General features: G+C 38.3%; 1 non-coding gene across 1 annotated transcript; it reads left to right on the top strand.

Moving 5' to 3' along the window:
* Positions 1-20,296: 20,296 nt before the first annotated feature.
* On the top strand, positions 20,297-20,403 carry LOC136221145 (small nucleolar RNA R71). Its single transcript, XR_010684931.1, has one exon. It is a non-coding gene; the product is annotated as a small nucleolar RNA R71 (small nucleolar RNA).
* The last annotated feature ends 1,412 nt before the right edge of the window (positions 20,404-21,815 follow it).

Here is a 21,815-nt window from a genome sequence, read left to right as displayed (position 1 = left end):
CTTCAGGAACAAGATGGACGAACAAGGAAACGTAGTCAGGAACAAAGCAAGGCTTGTAGCTCTGGGCTACAGTCAGCAAGAAGGTATAGACTACGGTGAGACCTTTGCCCCAGTGGCAAGGCTGGAGGCAATTAGAATATTATGTGCATATGCATCTTACATGAATTTTAAATTATTCCAAATGGATGTCAAAAGTGCATTTCTTAATGGAGTTATAAACGAGGAGGTTTATGTAAATCAACCTCCAGGTTTTGAGGACCCTAAGTTCCCAAACCATGTCTACAAACTCAAAAAGGCTCTGTACGGCCTCAAGCAAGCACCACGTGCTTGGTACGAGAGGCTGACCAGTTTCCTGCTGACTAGAAATTACGTCAGGGGCAAAGCTGATACAACCTTATTCATTAAGAAAAAGGGTAAAGATACCCTGCTGGCCCAAATTTATGTTGATGATATAATATTTGGTGCAACTAACGAATCAATGTGCAAGGAGTTTAGCAAACAAATGCAGACTGAGTTTGAAATGTCTATGATGGGAGAACTCAACTTCTTCCTCGGTCTTCAAATTAAACAAGGAAACAATGGCATCTTCATCAGTCAAGCAAAATATGCCAAGGAGATCTTAAAGAAATATGACTTGGAAAATTGCAAGCCAATATCCACTCCTATGGACACTGACAATGTCCTCTGCGCTGATGAGAATGGTAAGCCAGTAGACAGCAAGTTATACCGAGCTGTAAAAAGGATCCTTAGATATTTGCAAAGCTCAGTAAATGCAGGTCTGTGGTATCCAAATACTCATGACTTTACACTCATCGGATACACTGACGCTGACTATGGACGAGACAAGCTGGAAAGAAAAAGCACCTCTGGAGGATGCCAATTCCTATGAAGCTGTCTTGTATCTTGGTTCAGCAAGAAGCAGGCGTCAGTAGCCCTGTCCACAACTGAAGCTGAGTACATTGCTGCTGGAAGCTGTGTTGCTCAGGTCCTTTGGATTAAGCAACAGCTTGAAGATTATGGTGTTCAAACAAAGACAATTGAAGTCAAATGCGACAACAAAAGTGCAATTGACCTCTCAAAGAACCCAGTTCAACACAGCAGGATGAAACATGTCAGCATAAGACATCACTTCATCAGAGATCATGTACTCAAGAAAGAAATCAAGCTGACTTATGTGCCAACAGATGAGCAGCTTGCTGATATCTTTACAAAGCCTCTAGCACGAGAGCAATTTAGCATACTGAGAGAAGCAATTGGTATGTTTAATCCTCTTCAGTAAATTTATGTGCAATAAATGATGATTGAATGCTGAATGAATTACATGCTGAATGATTTATTGTTTGCTGAGTATGTTCTTGAAACTGACTGAATATACAATACTGAGTAAACTTGCACACTGACTAAATTAGTTTAGAACTTGAACTTAAAATCATCCTTAAATAATGCACTGACCTCTCAGAATATCAAACGCTTGACATTCTAAATACTGAGTGATTAATCCGTTAGCATAAATTCCAAGCACGCGTATAACCTAGGATGACGTATTCGTCGTAATGTGTCATAAATGCCAGGATCCCTGTCGGTACATGATCCCAAGGCAACTAACACATGGATTTGGTTAAGATCCACACCGTTCAACTTGTCTATAAATTATGGGCATTTCCCCATTTTTTACTCTTTACGCTTAACGAATTCTTAAGGCTAAGAAATTACTCAAATTTCTCTCTCTCAAATACCTCTATTCTCTCCATCTTAAAAGAATGACTAAGCTATCCTCCAACGTCTCCGGTGCCGGCCACCAAAAGTCCAGCTCCGATGAACCTTCACGAAACCCCTCTACACCGAGCAAGGGTAAAACTGGCCAAACCTCTGGCCAAGGGAAAGCTGGTTAAGGCCAGTGAGAAAATGGTCTGTGAACCCCCTTTGCAATCACCATCTATTCCTGAACTTGTCCTCTCCAAGACAACAAAGGATCCTTCTACCGTCCAATTAAAATTTTTCAAACGGCCCTCAACTTCCTCTACTACAACACCATTGGAAAAACAAGCCTCTATTTCTTCTCAACAGGAACATGCCGAGCATCATACTTCCACTACTTAAACCAGTCAGGTTGAACCGACCACTGCTCATGCTGTCTCCTCAAGCATGGTGCTGACTCCCCATCCTTCTGCCGTCAGCATAGACAGTGTTCGAGTTAACACCTCTACAACCAATCTCTCTGCCGATCACACAACAATTCCTCCATCTCAAGTGCAGATTGAGCAAACTCATCCTGTCACTGACCAGGGTACTCCTCTCACACCCTTCTCTTCTGGTCATACGGATGTACATAGGGATGCCACTGAGTCCGGCAAGAATCTCATCGACTCAGTGCAAGCTCTCATCCAAGATCTTCAACAGTCTGCTTCACCTGCTGCTGGATCCTCATTCCCAGAGACAACTCAGCTCTCCCAAGTCACTCTACTTCTCGACGAAGTCAAGGGACTCAAGGACCTGCTGAATGTCGTCTTATCATTTCAAGCCCAGCAAGCAAAGCAAGACTCACTTGCCAAGTTGGCAGAGATTCAACTGTCCACAATTCAACATCTGAACTCGCTCCATCAGCAAGTCCAGAGGTTATCTGCTGTGAACACTGACTACGCCACTTCCTCAGAACTGAAGATGCTTTTTGCTCAGCTGCATACTGAGCAACTCAAGACAAATGAGCAAATGGTGTCCTATAGTCAGTGCTCAGTAGAGCAAATCAGTGAGGCTGTCAGGCTACTTAACCTGAACAAGCAAGAAATGGATACTGACGCGTTGAAGCAAAATGAATTGCTTTCCCTCGCACAACAATCCTTCAACCATATCCGTTATAATAATATTCAACGACATCACTATGACTCAGCACTTCTGAAGACATTCCACCAAGTCTTCGCTGGCCTCTCTGAAGCTCTCATCTGGCAAGCCAAAGCTCAAGCCTTCAGTGTAAATATGCTCAGTGCTGCTGATCTTCATATACCAGTAGAAGTCTCAGCTGATGGGGTTGCCATTTTTGATGGCGTAAATGAAAGTGCTGACAAACTCAAAGAGCTTTCATAAGAACTGACTCGCGCTGTCTTAACCGATGCGTTCAAGCTGCTAGAGCTCAGCATGAGCAACGTCAGTACAAGAGAAGTCAGTCACAGGGCAAGAAAAAGAAATAGTTAGGCTAGGTCTTAATTTTTGCTAATTTATTTCTTTTGCTGTGCAACTGCTGACTTCTATCAATATATCATACTTCCTTTTCTTATTCAAATACTGAGTTATGATATATGCTATTAAGTACTGAGTTATTATGTATCTTTGTTATATTGTGATCCTTGAGGATTCGGGTGATAAAAGAGCCTAACCTAAGGGTTCCTGTACTTCGTAGAAACCCATCGATTATGAAGACGAGCATGTTTATCGGTGTGTAGGTCAGCATGTGCCATATAAAACACTGCTCAAAATTGGTTGCTGAGTTGGTGCAGTTGATTTTAGGGAAAAGGAAATTGGTCAGTATGTAATGGGCCATCTTTTGATGCTGACCCATGGAGGTACTCGAGATTTCACCTACATGACCAGCAGGTTTACAGAAGGTCTAAACGTAGTTGGTTTTATCTTGGTCACCTGATTTACGAAGTATAGCTCCTTCGTTTTTCAGTTTGAACAGTGAGGCAAGATACGCAGGGTTGATGAAGATGTCCTTCCCATGAACATTAGAAGCCAGGTAGTTCCGGTTATCATCGGCGACCTTTAGGTTGGCGTAGAATTCTCTTACCAGCTCAGGGTAAGTAGCATCACGAACTGAGAACAGCTCGGTCCAACCATTATTCTTGATCCACTCACAAAAGGGTTGCTCGGCGTCCACGAATCCCCTTGAAAACCATCGCGAGTGATCAATCTTACACCCCTTCACACTCTCAAAGACCTGAGAGTAGGTGCGTTCCACAACTTTCTTACCCTTGTCCTTTTGCTGTTGTTTTCCCTTCGAAGAGGTGGCTTGGACAGCTTGAGCTTTCTTGCTCGGTGTTGTGACCTTAGCATGGTCACGCTGGGTAGGAGATTTGGGGTTTTCATCGGAGCGGTTGTCGGGTAAACCGGCACCGGAGATATTCAGGGAAACGTTCGTCATATTCTCAGAGAAGTTTTGGGAAGTTTGGGAATTTTTAGAGAGAGTAATTGGAATGCCAAAGTTTTCTAAGCGTAAAGAGATAAAAGTGGGAATTCGTCCACTATTTATAGAGGTATTGAGTTGATCTAAAGCGTTGGGTTGTCAATTTGACCTCGAGATTCTCAATCGACAAAGATTCTGGCATTTATGACACATACGGCGCGTGTGTTTTCTAATTATAGCGCATACGTCATCCTAGGTGGCTATTTAATTCGCGTGCTTGCATTAAATTTTGCAACGGATTCTTACTCAGTGTTAAGAATTTCTAGCGTTTAAAATTCTGAGTAGTCAGTGTTATGCAAAGAAGCAGTTCTTATGCTTAGTAGCTCAGCTTAAGATAAACACTCAGCATATATATATCTACTCAGCAAGCATAAATCATTCAGCATGGTAATTCACTCAGCATGCATACTATACTTGGAATTTATTGAAGAGGATTAAACATACCAATGGCTTCTCTAAGTATGTTGAATTGCTCACGAGCCAGTGGCTTTATGAAGATATCAGCAAGTTGCTCATCCGTTGGGACATAGGTCAGCTTGATCTCTCCCTTGAGTACGTGATCTCTGATGAAGTGATGTCTTATGCTGACATGCTTCATCCTGCTGTGCTGGATTGGGTTCTTTGATAAGTCAATGGCACTTTTGTTGTCACATTTGACTTCAATTGTTTTGGTCCGAACGCCATAATCTTCAAGTTGTTGCTTAATCCATAGGACTTGAGCAACACAGCTTCCAGCAGCAACGTACTCAGCTTCAGTGGTTGACATGGCTACTGACGTCTGCTTCTTGCTGAACCAGGACACAAGACAGCTGAGTATCCAATGAGTGCTTTTTCGTTCAAGCTTGTCTCGTCCGTAGTCAGCGTCAGTGTATCCAATGAGTGTGAAATCATGAGTATTGGGATACCACAAACCTGCATTCACTGAGCCTTGCAAATATCTAAGGATTCTTTTTACAGCTATGTAATGAGATTCCTTAGGGTTAGATTGATATCTAGCACAATAACATACAGAGAAATGAATGTCCGGCCTACTAGCAGTTAAGTAAAGTAGAGAACCAATCATACCTCGGTACAATCTGCTGTCTACTGACTTACCATTCTCATCAGCGCAGAGGACAGTTTCAGTGCCCATTGGGGTAGATATTGACTTACAATTTTCAAGTTCATACTTCTTCAATATCTCCTTAGCATACTTAGTTTGACTGATGAAGATGCCATTTTTCCCTTGTTTGATTTGAAGTCCAAGGAAGAAATTGAGTTCTCCCATCATTGACATTTCAAACTCAGTCTGCATCTGCTTACTAAATTCCTTGCACATTGACTCGTTAGTGGCACCAAAAATAATGTCATCAACATATATTTGAGCCAGCAGGGTATCTTTACCATTTCTCTTAATGAATAAGGTTGTATCAGCTTTACCTTTGACATAATTTCTAGTCAGCAGGAAACTGGTCAGCCTCTCATACCAAGCACGTGGTGCTTGCTTGAGACCATACAGAGCCTTTTTGAGCTTATAAACGTGGTTTGGGAATTTAGGATCCTCAAACCCTGGAGGCTGATTAACATAAACTTCCTCGTTTATAACTCCATTAAGGAATGCACTCTTAACATCCATTTGAAACAGTTTAAAGTTCATATAGCTTGCATATGCACATAAAATTCTAATAGCCTCTAGCCTTGCCACTGGGGCAAAGGTCTCACCGTAGTCAATACCTTCTTGCTGACTGTAGCCCTGAGCTACAAGTCTTGCTTTGTGATGCGGTTTCTGCGAAACCTCACTAAGGGATAAGTGTACCCCGTCGTTATCAAGTAATAAATTTCTGGTTTAAGTCCAGGTTATCGTCCACAGGATTTATTTCTGCAAGTATCAAGCTACTCGGTCTCGGATGTTATCTAGGTTTAGGGGGTTTTGAGTTTGGTTTGTTTAATTAATCTACTCCTAGGTTGAATTATACTAATCCTAGCTAAGTTATCTAATTCTAACTAAATTATCTAAGTTATTCTACGCCTAACTAAGTTACTCTACCCCTAATTGATCTTTCATTAATGAAACTATTCGAAGGAACATGGTATGAACGATAATAATAAAGATAGATTATCAAGTCTATTGAATAAAAACCTAATCTGAGTCACTTGTATTCAAGGCGATTAACCCTACTTACCCTCCTAAGGTTCCTAGCGCGTGATTCCCTAAGGCCGAAACTAGGTCTAAGGCTCAGTAAATTGGCGCTTAATCAACTAAGAGGTCGTCAATCTCCTAGGCTCTGACTAGGTCAGATTTAGCTCGCAATATGTGCCTACTAGATTTTGGGGCTTTTGAATGAGTTAAACCAATCGAATAAAGCGTAAGACAGAGATTAGACAAATAATCATAGAACAAAACAAGAGCTAAATTATTATTAAAGGCGAAGATAATTGTCACAAGATACAATAAGTCAAGTTCGGCAACTGTATCAAAGAGTACAAACAAGGAAAGATAAAAGGAGATACAAAAATCCCTTTCAGGGAACCTGTTTACTCTGCAGCCGGCGACTTAATCTTAAGGACGGACCTTGGTAATTCCTCGGTAGAAAGCTTTGAAGGAGCTTCAATGGAGGTTGAGGAAGATGGAGAAGATGGAGAGGAATTACAAGGGGAAAGCTAAAATAATTTACAAAAACGAAAGATATCTAAATTACAATGGGAAAATCCTATTTATAGACGCGTCTCGGGCCTCGTTTTGACCTATTTTCGTGTCCTTGTTGGTGTAGGAAGACGTGGGGCCGAACGTGGCTTCGTGGGGGCGGAATTGGTCTTTTTGACCAATTCCCGCAGGGCTGCTCGCCGAGCAGGGAAGGCTGCTCGCGCCGAGCAGGCGCTTGGCGCCCTGCTCATCGAGCAGGCCACCAGGGGCCTGCTCGGCGAGCAGAAATGGCCCGTGGGGCCCTGCTCGCCGAGCGTTTTCGCCCGAAGCGTGCTCGATTCAAGCTTGATGAGTTCCATGCCCTTTTTCGTCCGAACTTACACCTGCACACGCATAAAAACTCCGGAAAACATTAGTCCAAAAGCCAAATTGATCCGTCAATCGCTTATTTTGAGCAAACGCTTCGTTTGGTGCGACTTTTGACGAACCAATTAGCTTCAAAAGATAACGGAATTCTATTATGCATGCTATTTCGGCCGTATTTGCCTAAATTGATCATAAAACGAGCCTAAACGATGAAAAGTAAATAGAACGTTTTCAATTCCTAACTAACTCACACAAAAGCATTTAAATGCGAGAATTGCTCGCTTATTAACCAAATAACTCTAAAACCCGTCCTAAAACCGTACCCAAAGATAGGGGTTTTTGACCCCTATCACTTTGTTTCTGACCACGTTCCCTTGTTCATCCAGCTTGTTGCGGAAGACCCATCTTGTTCCTATGGTCTTCTGGCTTCTTGGTTTTGGCACTAGATCCCATACTTCATTTCGTCTGAACTGATCAAGTTCTTCTTGAATTGCATTCATCCAGAATTCATCATACTCAGCTTCAGCGAAATTCTTTGGTTCCTGGATTGAGATGAATGCTACGTTGCTGAGGTATCTCATGAGTTGATTCCTCGTCATCAGGGTGTTCTCAGCGGCATCAAGAATGGCACTCTCTGAGTGACCTCTTGGTATCGTAATCTCCTTTGGTAGATTGATGTCTTGCGCTGGTTGTGTTTCAACAATCTCTGCAGGTGTAGATTGGTCAGTGAAAGTAATTTGAGTTTCACTTTTACCTTTGGTCAGCCCTTGAGGAAATGACTCAGCAGCAGTTTCTTGGTCAGCGGGTGCTGAGTGCGGATCATCCTCGGTCAGCGGCTGGTATCTTCCTGCAGGGTTAGTTTAATCGAACTCAACGTGTACTGACTCTTTTAAGACCTGAGTTTGTTTATTGAAAACTCTGTATGCTTTGCTGTTTGTTGAGTAGCCTAAAAAGATAGCTTCATCAGCTTTTGAGTCAAACTTAGCTAGGCTGTCTTTGGTATTTAAGATAAAACATTTACAACCAAAGGCACGAAAGTATCCAATGTTGGGCTTTCGTCCTTTGCAAAGCTCGTAGGGGGTTTTCTTTAGTATAGGTCTAACTAGAGCCCTATTAAGAATGTAGCACGCTGTGTTGACAGCTTCTCCCCAAAAGTACTTTGGAAGCATATGCTCACTCAGCATTGTCCTGGCTATTTCAACCAAGGTTCTGTTCTTCCTTTCAACAACCCCATTTTGTTGAGGCGTTCTAGGAGCAGAAAAATTATGGTCAATGCCGTTGGCTTCACAGAATTCAACAAACTGTTGGTTCTTGAATTCTCCACCATTATCACTACGAATGTGAGCTAACTTAAGGTCTTTATCATTTTCAAGTTTTCTTACTAAATTTGAAAACGTCTCAAAGGTTTCATCCTTGCTACTCAGCAAGATGATCCAAGTGTACCGAGAAAAGTCATCTACAATGACCAAGGAAAATCTTCTTCCACCCAAGCTCAGCGGCTGGACTAGACCGAAGAGATCCAAGTGTAGCAACTCTAATGGACGCTTAGTTGAGACAATGTTTTTACTATGAAAAGATTGTTTGGTTTGTTTTCCAGCTTGACAAGCCTGGCATAATTGATCTTTTTCAAACTTTAGTTCTGGCAGTCCCTCAACCAATTGCTTTCTTGCTAGTTTGGCCAGGAGGTCCATGCTTACATGACCAAGTCTCCTGTGCCATAGCCAGGAATTTTCTTCCTTTGACACTAAGCATACGGTTTTTGAAAATTTCTTTTCTAAGTTCAGCATAAAGACATTATCAATACGATGGGCAGTTAAAATTAACTCATTTGTTTTACCCTCGAATATTTTACATCCAGTGTTATCAAATATAACTTTTCTCCCATTGTCACATAGCTGAGCTACGCTGAGTAAGTTATATTTGAGTCCGCTGACTAGGGAGACTGACTCAATAGTAGGATTACCACCAATGGTTCCTGACCCTACTATCTTACCCTTCTTGTTGTCTCCAAAACTTACACTTCCTCCTCGTTTACGCACAAATGTGATGAACTGAGTTTCATCACCAGTCATATGCCTCGAGCATGTGCTGTCAATGTACCACATCTTTGACTTCTCAGCACACCTCAGGCTTACCTGCAATATAACTAGTTGCGTTTAGGTACCCAATTCTTTTTGGGTCCTTGCTTGTTAGGTTCAACAAGTAAAGCATCATATTTCATTTTATGACGACATACTTGGACAGTGTGTCCATTCTTTCCACAGAAGTCACAACTGACCTTCCGTTTAGGATGTCTCACTGACTGGTCAGCACCCCAGTGCTGAGCGTGCCAGCACACCTTTATGGTGTGTCCTTTCTTCCCATAGAAGTCACACTGGACATTCCGCTGAGGATTCCATCTCTACTGACTAGTACTTCGGTACTCAGTGTTCAGAGGAATATTTCTTTTATTCGGAACCTTAAGTTGGTTCTGAATTGATGTGACATCCTTTCTCAGATTCTTAGAATCTGATTGGACCTCAGAGACAAACTTTTGCATAATTTCTACATTACTATGCAAAATTGAGGTGTCCTGGAGAATATATCGAAGGTCACTCAGTTTGACCTCCTCAACCTCGTCACATCGCCTGCTGAGTGCTCTAACCTTTTTATTACACTTTTTGACAAGTGTGTAGAGGTCACTCAGGGCATTAACCATTTCATTTCTGAGCAAGGGTAGTGATAATACCTCAGTTGAGTGTTCCTCATCGTCAGATGCAATAGAGGGGTCAGTGTTGCGCGATTTCCGCAAGTGCACGGTTTCGCTTGTAGTAATAAAAATATCGATCCCACAGGGATACGTTTTTTAACGAAAAACTTATTTTTGAATTTATTAATTTCGAACTTGTTAGATTTATTATTAATTGTAAATGAAAAGTGAAATTTGTCTAATTGAATTTAGGAAAAATAATTGTTTAATTGAGTTTATGAACTTTGAATACTTGAAAAATGCTGGAATAAGATTTTATATTTAGAATAAATCGATTGTTAGAAAGATCTTCTGATTGAAGGATGAATTTTACAAAACAGGAACATTTAGAACTTTTTAGAAAAACAATGAATGTATTCATTTGCATTAAGCAAAGAAAACAACTTAAACTTTGTATCAATTATGATGATGAAATAAATGACGGAACCTCTAATTAATTGGCTTTGAACGCGACAAAACCCTTTCGGGATAGTTGGCCTTACTCAAATTAAAACTCTTTCGAGATGATAATTTGCCTAAGTGTTCAACAAAGTTTCCTTGTAATGATTTTGAATTCAACTGCGTATTAATGAAAACACCAGCCTCACTTATATTGGATTGGTTACCATAAGTGCTGCATAACGATTTGTCAAATAGAACGGACTTTATTAGATGAAATATAAATTGATACAAGTTTACAGAGAACATGGAGCATCGAGTTCTTCAAGGACGTGCAAGTGAACGGCTTGATCGGTTCCTTTCCTTGGGTTTCCTTAGAGGTTGTCAGGCTCAGGGGCGAACACTCTACTCAATCTTCTCGCTGTAACTTCGTAATAGGGATTCGGTCGGCCACTACCATGATGCAAACTAAAACTGGAACAATGTCTAAACGCTACTGAGTTGTAATTAAACTATAAACAATATGTGTACCTCATCTTGTTTTGTACAGAATCTAATTTCTAACTCTCGAAATGTTTTTACTTAGAACTTAGACATAAGTTCTACGCTCTGATTCTATATCTATATTATAACATTTCATTGCATTTTTTCTCAACATCAACTCTTTATTTATAGATGTTGAAGGGTTGTGTTTGAAGTGATGTATCCGTTGGTTAAGAGTCGTGTCCGTTGTGAAAGGACGTCTTTATCCACTTGAACGAACGCGTTTCTTGGATCTCAGCATGTGTTAAATGCTTTTGGCAAATTTTCTGCACTTACCGAGGATAGGAATCCTCGGCCGTGAATGACGTAGCATTAAGTTGAACGTTGGACGAAGGGGAGAAATGGCTAAACTTTAACGTATATTGCAACACTTTTAAATATATTGCAACAAATGAAAAAAAAACTTAACATTTTTTTATGAAATATCATTTTTACATTTATCAAATAATCATAAGTTAAATTTCTTTTATGATTATTTGATAAATGTAAAAATGATATTTCATTAAAAATGTTAAGTTTTTTTTTCATTTGTTGCAATATATTTAAAAGTGTTGCAATATACGTTGCATTTGTATTTTTGAAAACAAACAAGTGTTGCATACATTCATTCATTCATTTGCATACATTCGTTCATTCATTCGTTTGTATAAAAATGATATATGTATACATCTCCTCCCACACTTAAATTGGACCATGTCCTCATTGGTGCAAAAATGGAGATAAAACGTTAAAGATAAAACAAACGGAAAGAAATGAAAGATATAGCAAAGAAAACATGCATCATAAAATTAAATTAAAACTGAAATTGTATGAAACATAAGAAATAAAAATGTACGAAACTGAAATTAAAACAAGATAAGATAAAAATAAAAGATAAAACCTAAGCATGCGGCGGGGAATCCGGAGGCGTTGGTGAAGTTTCCACATTTTGGCGACGGAAAAATGAAAGCATCCGATGCCGAGTCGATCTTTGCGCACGCCTCAAAGTATTGAGGTTATCATTCATCACCATGTTGTTCTCCACCAAATCATCAATCCTCAAATTCATTTGTCGATTATTGGCATTGATTTGGTTCAAAATTCTTCTTAAATCCACCGGATCATTATCTTGAGATGCTTGGGCTTGTGGTGCATCTTCCGCTCCTTCCTCCGCACCTCCTTCCTCGGTACCTACATTATGAGAACTAGAAGCACCTCCACCCATAGTGCCACGAAGATGTGCAATACGGGTAGTATAAGAAATAAAACGGGAGGAGCCGCAGAAACCAATAAATGAGCCCGCTCAAGAGCCGCAGTGTCCAAAACCGGAACATATCCATGGTAGGTGGACATATCATAAGTTGCTAATTCATCCCGTGCTCCCAAAACAATAGCGGTGATTAAATTACCGAGAGGGACTTGAGTGGTGTGAGCCCTCGAAGCACGATACAAATTGTCAAATATCATTCCAATGCTATCAACCCTTAAACCCTTGAACAAACAATCGCAAACAAACAAATCCCGGACTTGAATTTTTGAACTCTCAACACGACCAAAAAGTGAAAAACTCAAATACTTGTGAAAGAAGAACACACAATTGTCCTTAATCAACTTGCTTGAAGTGTTTTTAGAGTCAAAAGAAGTTTGGTCGGAAAGAGTTTGCCAAAAAGAGTTATTGTCGAAATCCTTAGGCTTATCATAAAAATCACTAGTAGGGAAACCAAACATATTTCCCATAGCCTCATAATCTATGGTATAGGTAGTACCATTATTCCGAAAAGAAATTTCTGTCCTCTTTTTGTTCAACTTCAAAGTAACCAAAAACTCAACCACATACTCTTGAATATGGGGAAAACGCATAGAAGCAAAAGTTGCCCACCCCAAAGTCTCAATAAAAGTATCAATTTGAGTAGCGAAGTTCAACTTCCTTACCGAATCAAAGTCAAGAAACTACATGTCCACGAACTTACGAGTGGCGTTTGAAAAATGCTTGAAACGTCCAACTTCTTCCTCGGAATGAATGTCGAAATAAGCCCCGCAACTAATACGAAGGCGATTAGCCTCAGTGACAGTCGGCTTGTGTCCAACACGCTTTGCTCTAGGCATGGTTATGGTGTTAGGGTGTAGAGAAAAAGATGAAAAGAGAGAAAAGCTTGAGGTTGAAGATGAAGTAGAAGTTTTGTATGGAGACTTGAATTGAAAGGTTTAGGTGATTGAAAAGGGTAATGATGAAATTGGGAAGAGTAAAAGTAAGATATTGGGAAGAGGTTAGAGTAGGGGATTGGTTAAAATTGGAGGTGATGTAAGGTTTGTGTAAGTAATAGGTATATATAGGGTTGAATAGGAAGATTAATAGGTAGAGTAGGAATAGGAATAGGAATAGGTAGAATTGGAATAGGAAAAAGGTTGTAAAATAGGCAAAAATCCGGACTTAGGAGTGCATCATCGTCGCGTGTCGCGACCGAGGACGGTCATCCGCGGCCGTGAATCGCGTTGTGCAGCGAATTTTTTTCCTGAATTTTAGAGGGATTTTGCTGAAGTTACCGAGGACACGCATCCGCGGCCGCGAATCGCGTGTTTCAGCCAATTTTTTTCTTAATTTTTAGGGGAATTTTGCTGAAGTTACCGAGAATTTAGTCATTCTCGGCCGCGGATCACCTCGTGGCTACCCAAATTCTGCATATTAACTCCATTTCGTGCACTTTCTTGATAAATTCTATCCTAAACTCCTTGAAAATGTTATCTGTACTTAAAAACATAAATGTAAAACATTAAATGATAAGGAAAACCAAAGGTTTATCCTTATTAATTGGAAAAATAAATGAAAATGCTTTAATTAATGAATGTTAAATTAAGAATAGGAAAGGTTTGGAACTCAAATTAATTGAAGCATTTATGTTCATTTATTAATGTAAGTTAAATGAATCTTTATTTAAGGAATTTGAACTTAGTTATTAACATTTAATTAGTAATGAATGCTTTAAAGTTTTATTTAATAGATTCATAAGTGTAGAATAATGAGTTTCCATATAATCAAAAGAGATATAATGCAAAAGAGAAAGTTTTATTGATTTAGCAATATATACAAGATATTTACAAACAAAATAATCAAAGTTATGCTAGAAATTCGTCCCTTTCAATCGGGATTTTCTTAGCCTTATAGCGGTCTATTTTCATATGCACGAAGGCTTGACGTTCTGGTGCAGAAAGAAAATTTGGGCCTGATCGAAAAACTTGTTTCACTAGACCTTCATATTCTAAAAATTCATAGTCTAGTGTCGGGAAAGATTCAGCATCACTCCAAGGAACAGAAATACTTCCCTTGGTCCCTAGTATTATTCCACATATGATATTACCGAACCCAACCTTCTTAGCCTTAGATCTAGACGCGGCAACAAGACCCTCCATCAAAATCTTTGAAGAATCAACCACGTTGCCTTGAAATATATCGCCAAGGACATAAAGGTCAGTTTCTTAGACGACACTACTGAACGTGCGACCGAACAGACTGTGACTCAGAAATTTATGCAAATATAGCATAGAGTTGGAATAAAAAGACTTATTATAGGCAAGTTTAGGGTTGAAAGGCCAGATGCCGGTGAGCATTCGCCAAATATCAGTGGATGTCATGTCTCTTCCATGATGACGTTTGGTAGTATCCTTCAAGGGAAAACCAAACCAAGCATGCAATTCAGGATATCCAAAAGTGAAAGTTTTGCCATCCCGACGAAAACTAAGACGCACCCGACGCTTGTTAACAAAACAAACCGTACAGAAGAACTCTAATATCCAGTCTCCAATTATAGGAAACTTCATATCAACAAATCGGGTCCATTCTAAACGTTCCATGTAGCGACTCATATCATCTTTAATTCCCAACTGATCGTTAAGAAAGTCATCCATGTATAACATTCCTACAAAGAATGTGTAGCGAAGCTTCAAGAAGCGCCTTCCCTCATCATGATTGAAGATAGGAAAGTTACATCCATAACGCTCTGATATATCAATACGTTTATTGCGTGAAGCAACAACTTTCTTAGGATGAGTGTTTGTGGAAGTCATGGTGTTTGGAATGAGTAAGGAAGCAAGGTTCTGAACTTAATTTCTGGGTAGAGGAAATTGGAAGAAAATCAGAGAATTGTTCTGACAGAGATGAAAAAGAAAGTGACAGAAAACTGAACCTCTAGAACCTATTTATAAAATCCTAGGATGAAAAAGAGGTGTTGTTTTGAAGTGAAAAGGCATGAAATCAGACCTCTTAAAAATGAATAAACTCAATCTTTCGTTTCTGAAGAGTTGTGTCTGCTGGAGATGAAGAACACAGGTCTGATTTCTGCAGAAATTCAGCGTGTCGCGACCGAGGATTCTGACCCGCGGTCGCGACACGCTGATTTCCTTGCGGAAATCAGGCGTCAAAAACCCCTAATCTCTGATCCTCGACCGAGAATCCCTATCCTCGGTAAGTTCAGAAATTTTTCCTGTCTAATTGAAATCTATTGAAGTCAGAATTCTCAACTGAGAATCTCAAATCCTCTGTAAGTCCAGAAATTTTCCTAGCTAACCAGATTTACCCAAATTCTCAACTGAGAATTCTAAATTCTCTATAAGTTTAGAAAATTTCTCACCTTCTTAAGAATTCTAAATATATGAATTCTCAACTGAGAATCACAAAATTTCTTCTAATTTACATTAAATTCCTAAAAATTAATTAAAATCATGACTTGAATATATATTTTTATATATATCTAAATTTCTAACATAAAATGATATAATCAAAAATAAAAATAAAAATAAAAATAAATAAATAAATAACTATGTGTAGAAAAACGAAATGATTTATATGTCATGAAATCTTGTTACGAAATTAGTTCCTATTTCGGAAATATTTTCGTAATAAATTTTACATCGATTACCATTAACTTTGAAACGATTACCGTTGGTTTCCTCAAGTTCTAAAGAACCATAGTCGAATGTTTTGACGACTAAATACGGTCCGGTCCATCTGGACTTAAGTTTTCCTGGAAATATACGAAGCCGTGAATTAAATAACAGCACCTTATCTCCAACATTAAAGTGTTTGACTTTGATCTTGGCATCGTGCCATTTTTTCACTTTTTCTTTATAAATCCTCGCATTCTCATACGATAGATGTCGTAACTCATCTAACTCATTCAAATTGAGCAAACGTTTCTTTCCTGCTTGTTGTAAATCAAAATTAAGTTTTCTAATAGCCCAATAGGCTTTATGTTCTAATTCTACTGGTAAATGACATGCTTTTCCATACACTAAACGATATGGAGTCATTCCTATTGGTGACTTAAATGCAGTACGGTATGCCCATAGCGCATTATTGAGTTTTTGTGACCAATCTTTTCTTGATGACGAAACAATTTTCTCTAGAATCCATTTGAGTTCTCTATTTGAGATCTCCGCCTGACCATTAGACTGAGGATGGTATGGCATTGACACGCGGTGGCGTACTCCATACCTTTTCATAAGCATATCAAAATTTCGATTTATGAAATGGGTACCGCCATCGCTAACAACGAATCTAGGACAACCAAATCTACAAAATATATCGTCAAGAAAATTAACAACTACTTTAGAATCATTCGTAGGGGTTGCAATTGCTTCAACCCACTTCGAAACATAATCAACGGCTACTAATATGTAAGTTTTACCATTGGAAGGCGGAAAAGGTCCCATGAAATCAATTCCCCACATGTCGAAGATTTCAACTTCCAATATGTTTTTGAGGGGCATCTCATCTTGCCTTCCTAAATTTCCCGTTCTTTGGCATTTATCACAACGAGTAATAAATGAACCAACGTCTTTAAACATTGTAGGCCAAAAGAAACCACATTCCAATATTTTAGCTACCGTTTTATTAACTCCATTATGTCCTCCATATGAGCTGGAATGACATTTCGTTATTATAGATTCATATTCATTTTCTCCAACACATCTCCTAATTATCCCGTCACCACATGATTTGAATAGAAAGGGATCTTCCCAAAAATACTGTTTAATATCGAAGAAAAATTTCCTCCTTTGTTGGGAAGATAATCCTTCCGGAACAATATCGGTTGCAAGATAATTAGCAAAATCTGCATACCATGGTGACATGATACTTTCTACTTGATAGAGATGTTCATCGGGGAAATCATCTCGTATACCGACAGTTTCACCTATAGGACCGTTTTCATCTTCTAGTCTTGATAGATGATCGGCGACAAGGTTTTCTACTCCCTTTTTGTCTTTAATTTCTATATCAAATTCTTGTAACAACAAAACCCATCTAATCAGACGCGGTTTTGCATCTTTCTTAGCAAACAGATAACGTAAAGCTGCGTGATCTGTATAAATAATAACTTTAGATCCTAGCAAGTATGACCTAAACTTATCACATGCAAATACTACGGCTAACATCTCTTTTTCTGTTGTTGTGTAATTTAACTGTGCACCTGACAATGTGTGACTTGCATAATAAATAACATGTAATCTTTTATCCTTCCTTTGACCTAAAACACATCCTACAGCTAGGTCACTTGCATCACACATGATTTCAAAAGGCAAATCCCAATCGGGTTTAGCAATTATGGGTGCACTAACTAAAGCTGTTTTCAATGTCTCGAAAGCTTTAATACAATCTTCATTAAAATCGAAGGTTGAATCCTTCCTAAGCAAATTAGTAAGTGGTTTGGAAATCACAGAAAAGTTTTTTATAAATCGTCTGTAAAAACCTGCATGTCCTAGAAATGATCTTACTCCCTTGACAGTTGTTGGTGGGGGTAATTTTTCTATTACTGAAGTTTTTGCTCTATCCACTTCTAATCCTTTTTCAGATATTTTATGACCTAAAACAATTCCTTCGTCAACCATGAAATGACATTTTTCCCAATTTAATACTAAATTCGTTTCTTCGCATCTAGAAAGAACTTTATCTAAGTTTTTTAAACATGCATCAAAAGAATCTCCATAAACTGAAAAATCATCCATAAATACTTCCATGATATCTTCGATGAAATCATTAAAAATTGCAGTCATACAACGTTGAAAAGTTGCTGGTGCATTACATAGACCAAAAGGCATTCTTCTATATGCAAATGTTCCATAAGGACATGTGAAGGTTGTTTTATCTTGGTCATCCGGGTAAATATATATTTGAAAGAATCCGGAATAACCATCAAGAAAACAATAAAATGCATGACCGGCTATCCTTTCGATCATTTGATCAATGAAAGGTAAAGGAAAATGATCTTTCCTAGTTGCTTTATTTAGGTTCCTATAATCTATACAAACCCTCCAACCAGTGGTGGTTCTCGTAGGTATTAATTCACCTTCATCATTCCTTACTACAGTTATGCCTCCCTTTTTGGGTACACAATGGATTGGACTAACCCATTCACTATCCGAAATAGGATAAATGATTCCATTGTCTAAAAGTTTAGTAATCTCATTTTTGACTACTTCTTTCATGTTCGGATTTAAACGTCTTTGTCTATCCGCTTTAGGTGGCTTATCTTCTTCTAGGTGAATCCTATGCATTACAATACTAGGATTAATTCCTTTTAAATCTGAAATTTGCCATCCCACACTTCCTATTCTATTTCTAACAACTTCTTTCAATTTTTCTTCTTGATTTTCTGTTAATTTGTTAGAGATGATTATAGGTAGAGTATCACTTCCGCCTAGGAAAGCGTATCTCAGATGGTTTGGTAATTCTTTAAGTTCTAATTTAGGTGGAACTACTACTGAAGGCGGAACTGGTCCATCTTCTCGAATCAAAGGCTCTGGGTCCTTATCTTCTAATTCTTCACCCATTATAGGTTCTATTATTTCTTCTCTTTGAACAATGTCATTAACACATTCTTTAACTAAATCAAGCTTCATACAAGCGAAATCCTCCATAGGATATTTCATCGCTTGATTCATATCGAACTCGATCTTATCGTCACCTATTCGTAAAACTACTTTTCCTTCCGACACATCAACTAGAGCACGTCCCGTGTTCATGAATGGTCTACCAAAGATTAGCGGACAATTAGCATCATAAGCAAAATCTAAGATAACAAAATCAGTAGGAAAAATAAATTTGTCAACTTTCACCAAAACGTCTTCAATTATACCATATGGTCTTTTAGTGGATTGATCCGCTAATTGCAAAACCATATTGGTACGTTTGATGTCTTCTTCTAAACCTAATTTTTCAAAAATAGACAATGGCATCAAGTTTATACTAGCTCCTAAATCACAAAGACAACTTGGGAATTCCATATTTCCCAATGTATACGGAATGGTAAAGCATCCGGGATCTTTAAGTTTAGTAGGTAATTTGCTTGATACTATCGAACTACAATCTTCAGTAAGCGAAATGGATGAAATTCCTTCCCAACTAATCTTTTTTGAAATTAAATCTTTCAAGAATTTTCCATAGTAAGGAATTTGCGTAATTGCATCCATGAATGTTAAATTTATATGCAAATTTTTAAGTTTATCTAAAAATGATAAAAGTTGTTTATCATGGTCCTTATTTCGGACCCTGTGTGGAAAAGGTGGTTTTGGTACAAAAGGTTTCGTACTAGAGTCAATTGGTGTATCTTTTTGTTTTAACGTATCTTCTTTGGATTTTGGTAAATCATTTCCAGGTAAAGTTGAATTTCCGGGCATTTCCGGACCTAAATAGTTTTTCCCTGAACGAAGAGTGATAGCCTTAACATGCTCTTTCGGATTTTCTTCCGTTTGGCTGGGAAGACTTCCCTCTTTGCGGGATGGAATTGATTTAGCAAGTTGTCCAATTTGAACCTCCAAATTATGGATGCTAGATGATTGGTTTTTGATAAGCTGATCGAATTTACTTTTGATCCGTTTAAAACCATCGTCTTGATTACTTACCTTTCCATTCATAGCATCTATAAATTTGTCGATTTTTGAAGATAAAGTGCTAATCGTATCTCTTGTTTGATTTTGATAATTATTTACACGATACTGATTAGCATTTGCATTATTATTACTATTACTATCTTTCCAGTTAAAGTTAGGATGATTTCTCCATCCAGGGTTATAAGTATTAGAATAAGGATTAGTAGTTTGGTTTTGTCCTTGGACAAAATTTACCTGTTCTATCTCATTCATACCTTCGTAATCAATGTCTCTCTGGATTGGATCATTAGGATCGCATGGTGCCATAAACTTATCAATTTTGTGCGATAAGGCAGAAAATTGGGCTTGTAACATTGCTACTGGATCAAGATTCATTATACCTTTAACCGATGATGTACCTGAGGATGATGGTTTCGCCGTTGGTATATGTCCACGCTCTGCGGGCCACATACTGCTGTTGATTGCCATTTCCTCCAAAAGTTCTCTTGCTTGGGCGGACGTCTTCTTCATAAATAAACCTCCAGACATAGCATCTAATGAACCTCTAGTTGTAGGATTTAATCCATTATAGAATGTCTGCATTAAAAGTGCATCTGGCAGTTGGTGGTGTGGGCATAAACGTTGAAGTTCTTTAAAACGTTCCCAAGCTTCATAAAGAGTTTCATTATCATTTTGTGTAAAAGATGTCAATTCTTTGATGACTCTTGCGGTTTTTGCTAAGGGAAAATATTTTGATAAAAACGCTTGGGCTAATTGGTCCCAAGTTTCAAATCTTGCAGCAGGCATAGAAGTTAACCAAATTTTTGCCTTATCCTTCAAAGTGAAAGGAAAGAGGCGAAGTTTGATTGCTTCGGCTGTTACATCAGTAATTTTAAAAGTATCACAAATTTCTAAGAAATTTGTCAAATGTGCATTAGGGTTTTCGTTAGGTAGTCCATAAAACGTTACGTTGTTTTGCAACATATTAAGCAAAGCAGGCTTAATTTCAAATTGATTTGCGTTTATACAGGGTCTAACTACACTATTAGTTACACCGGCCATTCCTGGCCTAGCATAATCCATAAGTGTCGATGGATCGGCCATATTTTCTGGCTGGATTTTTTTGGTTTTTATGGGTGTTTTGTCTTTGTTTTTGTTGTTTTTCTTGTTTTTCTTAAGTGTTCTTTCAATTTCTGGATCAAAAGGGTCTGGTGGCGTGCCCGAATTTCGCGAACTACGCATGAACTTGAAATGGTTACACGAGCCAAACTACCTTCAAAACAAAATTGAAAACAAATATGTTATATAAATTGAAAAATAAATAAAATATAAAAATTGTATAAAAATAATGTGTAAACCTAGATTCGAAAACAAAATACGAAAAATAAAAATTTTGTCAAAAATTTTGGCGTATCCCCGACAACGGCGCCAAAAACTTGTTTGTTTTCAAAAATACAAATGCAACGTATATTGCAACACTTTTAAATATATTGCAACAAATGAAAAAAAAACTTAACATTCATTCATTCATTTGTTTTCAAAAAAACTTGTTGAGCGATTTCCGCAAGTGCACGGAGCAAATGAAGGATGAATTTTACAAAACAGGAACATTTAGAACTTTTTAGAAAAACAATGAATGTATTCATTTGCATTAAGCAAAGAAAACAACTTAAACTTTGTATCAATTATGATGATGAAATAAATGACGGAACCTCTAATTAATTGGCTTTGAACGCGACAAAACCCTTTCGGGATAGTTGCCCTTACTCAAATTAAAACTCTTTCGAGATGATAATTTGCCTAAGTGTTCAACAAAGTTTCCTTGTAATGATTTTGAATTCAACTGCGTATTAATGAAAACACCAGCCTCACTTATATTGGATTGGTTACCATAAGTGCTGCATAACGATTTGTCAAATAGAACGGACTTTATTAGATGAAATATAAATTGATACAAGTTTACAGAGAACATGGAGCATCGAGTTCTTCGAGGGCGTGCAAGTGAACGGTTTGATCGGTTCCTTTCCTTGGGTTTCCTTAGAGGTTGTCAGGCTCAGGGGCGAACACTCTACTCAATCTTCTCGCTGTAACTTCGTAATAGGGATTCGGTCGGCCACTACCATGATGCAAACTAAAAC

This window comes from Euphorbia lathyris, chromosome 2 (assembly GCF_963576675.1).
Source record: "Euphorbia lathyris chromosome 2, ddEupLath1.1, whole genome shotgun sequence".
Classification (NCBI taxonomy): Eukaryota; Viridiplantae; Streptophyta; class Magnoliopsida; order Malpighiales; family Euphorbiaceae; genus Euphorbia; species Euphorbia lathyris.
This window is presented reverse-complemented; position numbering and strand designations above follow the sequence as displayed.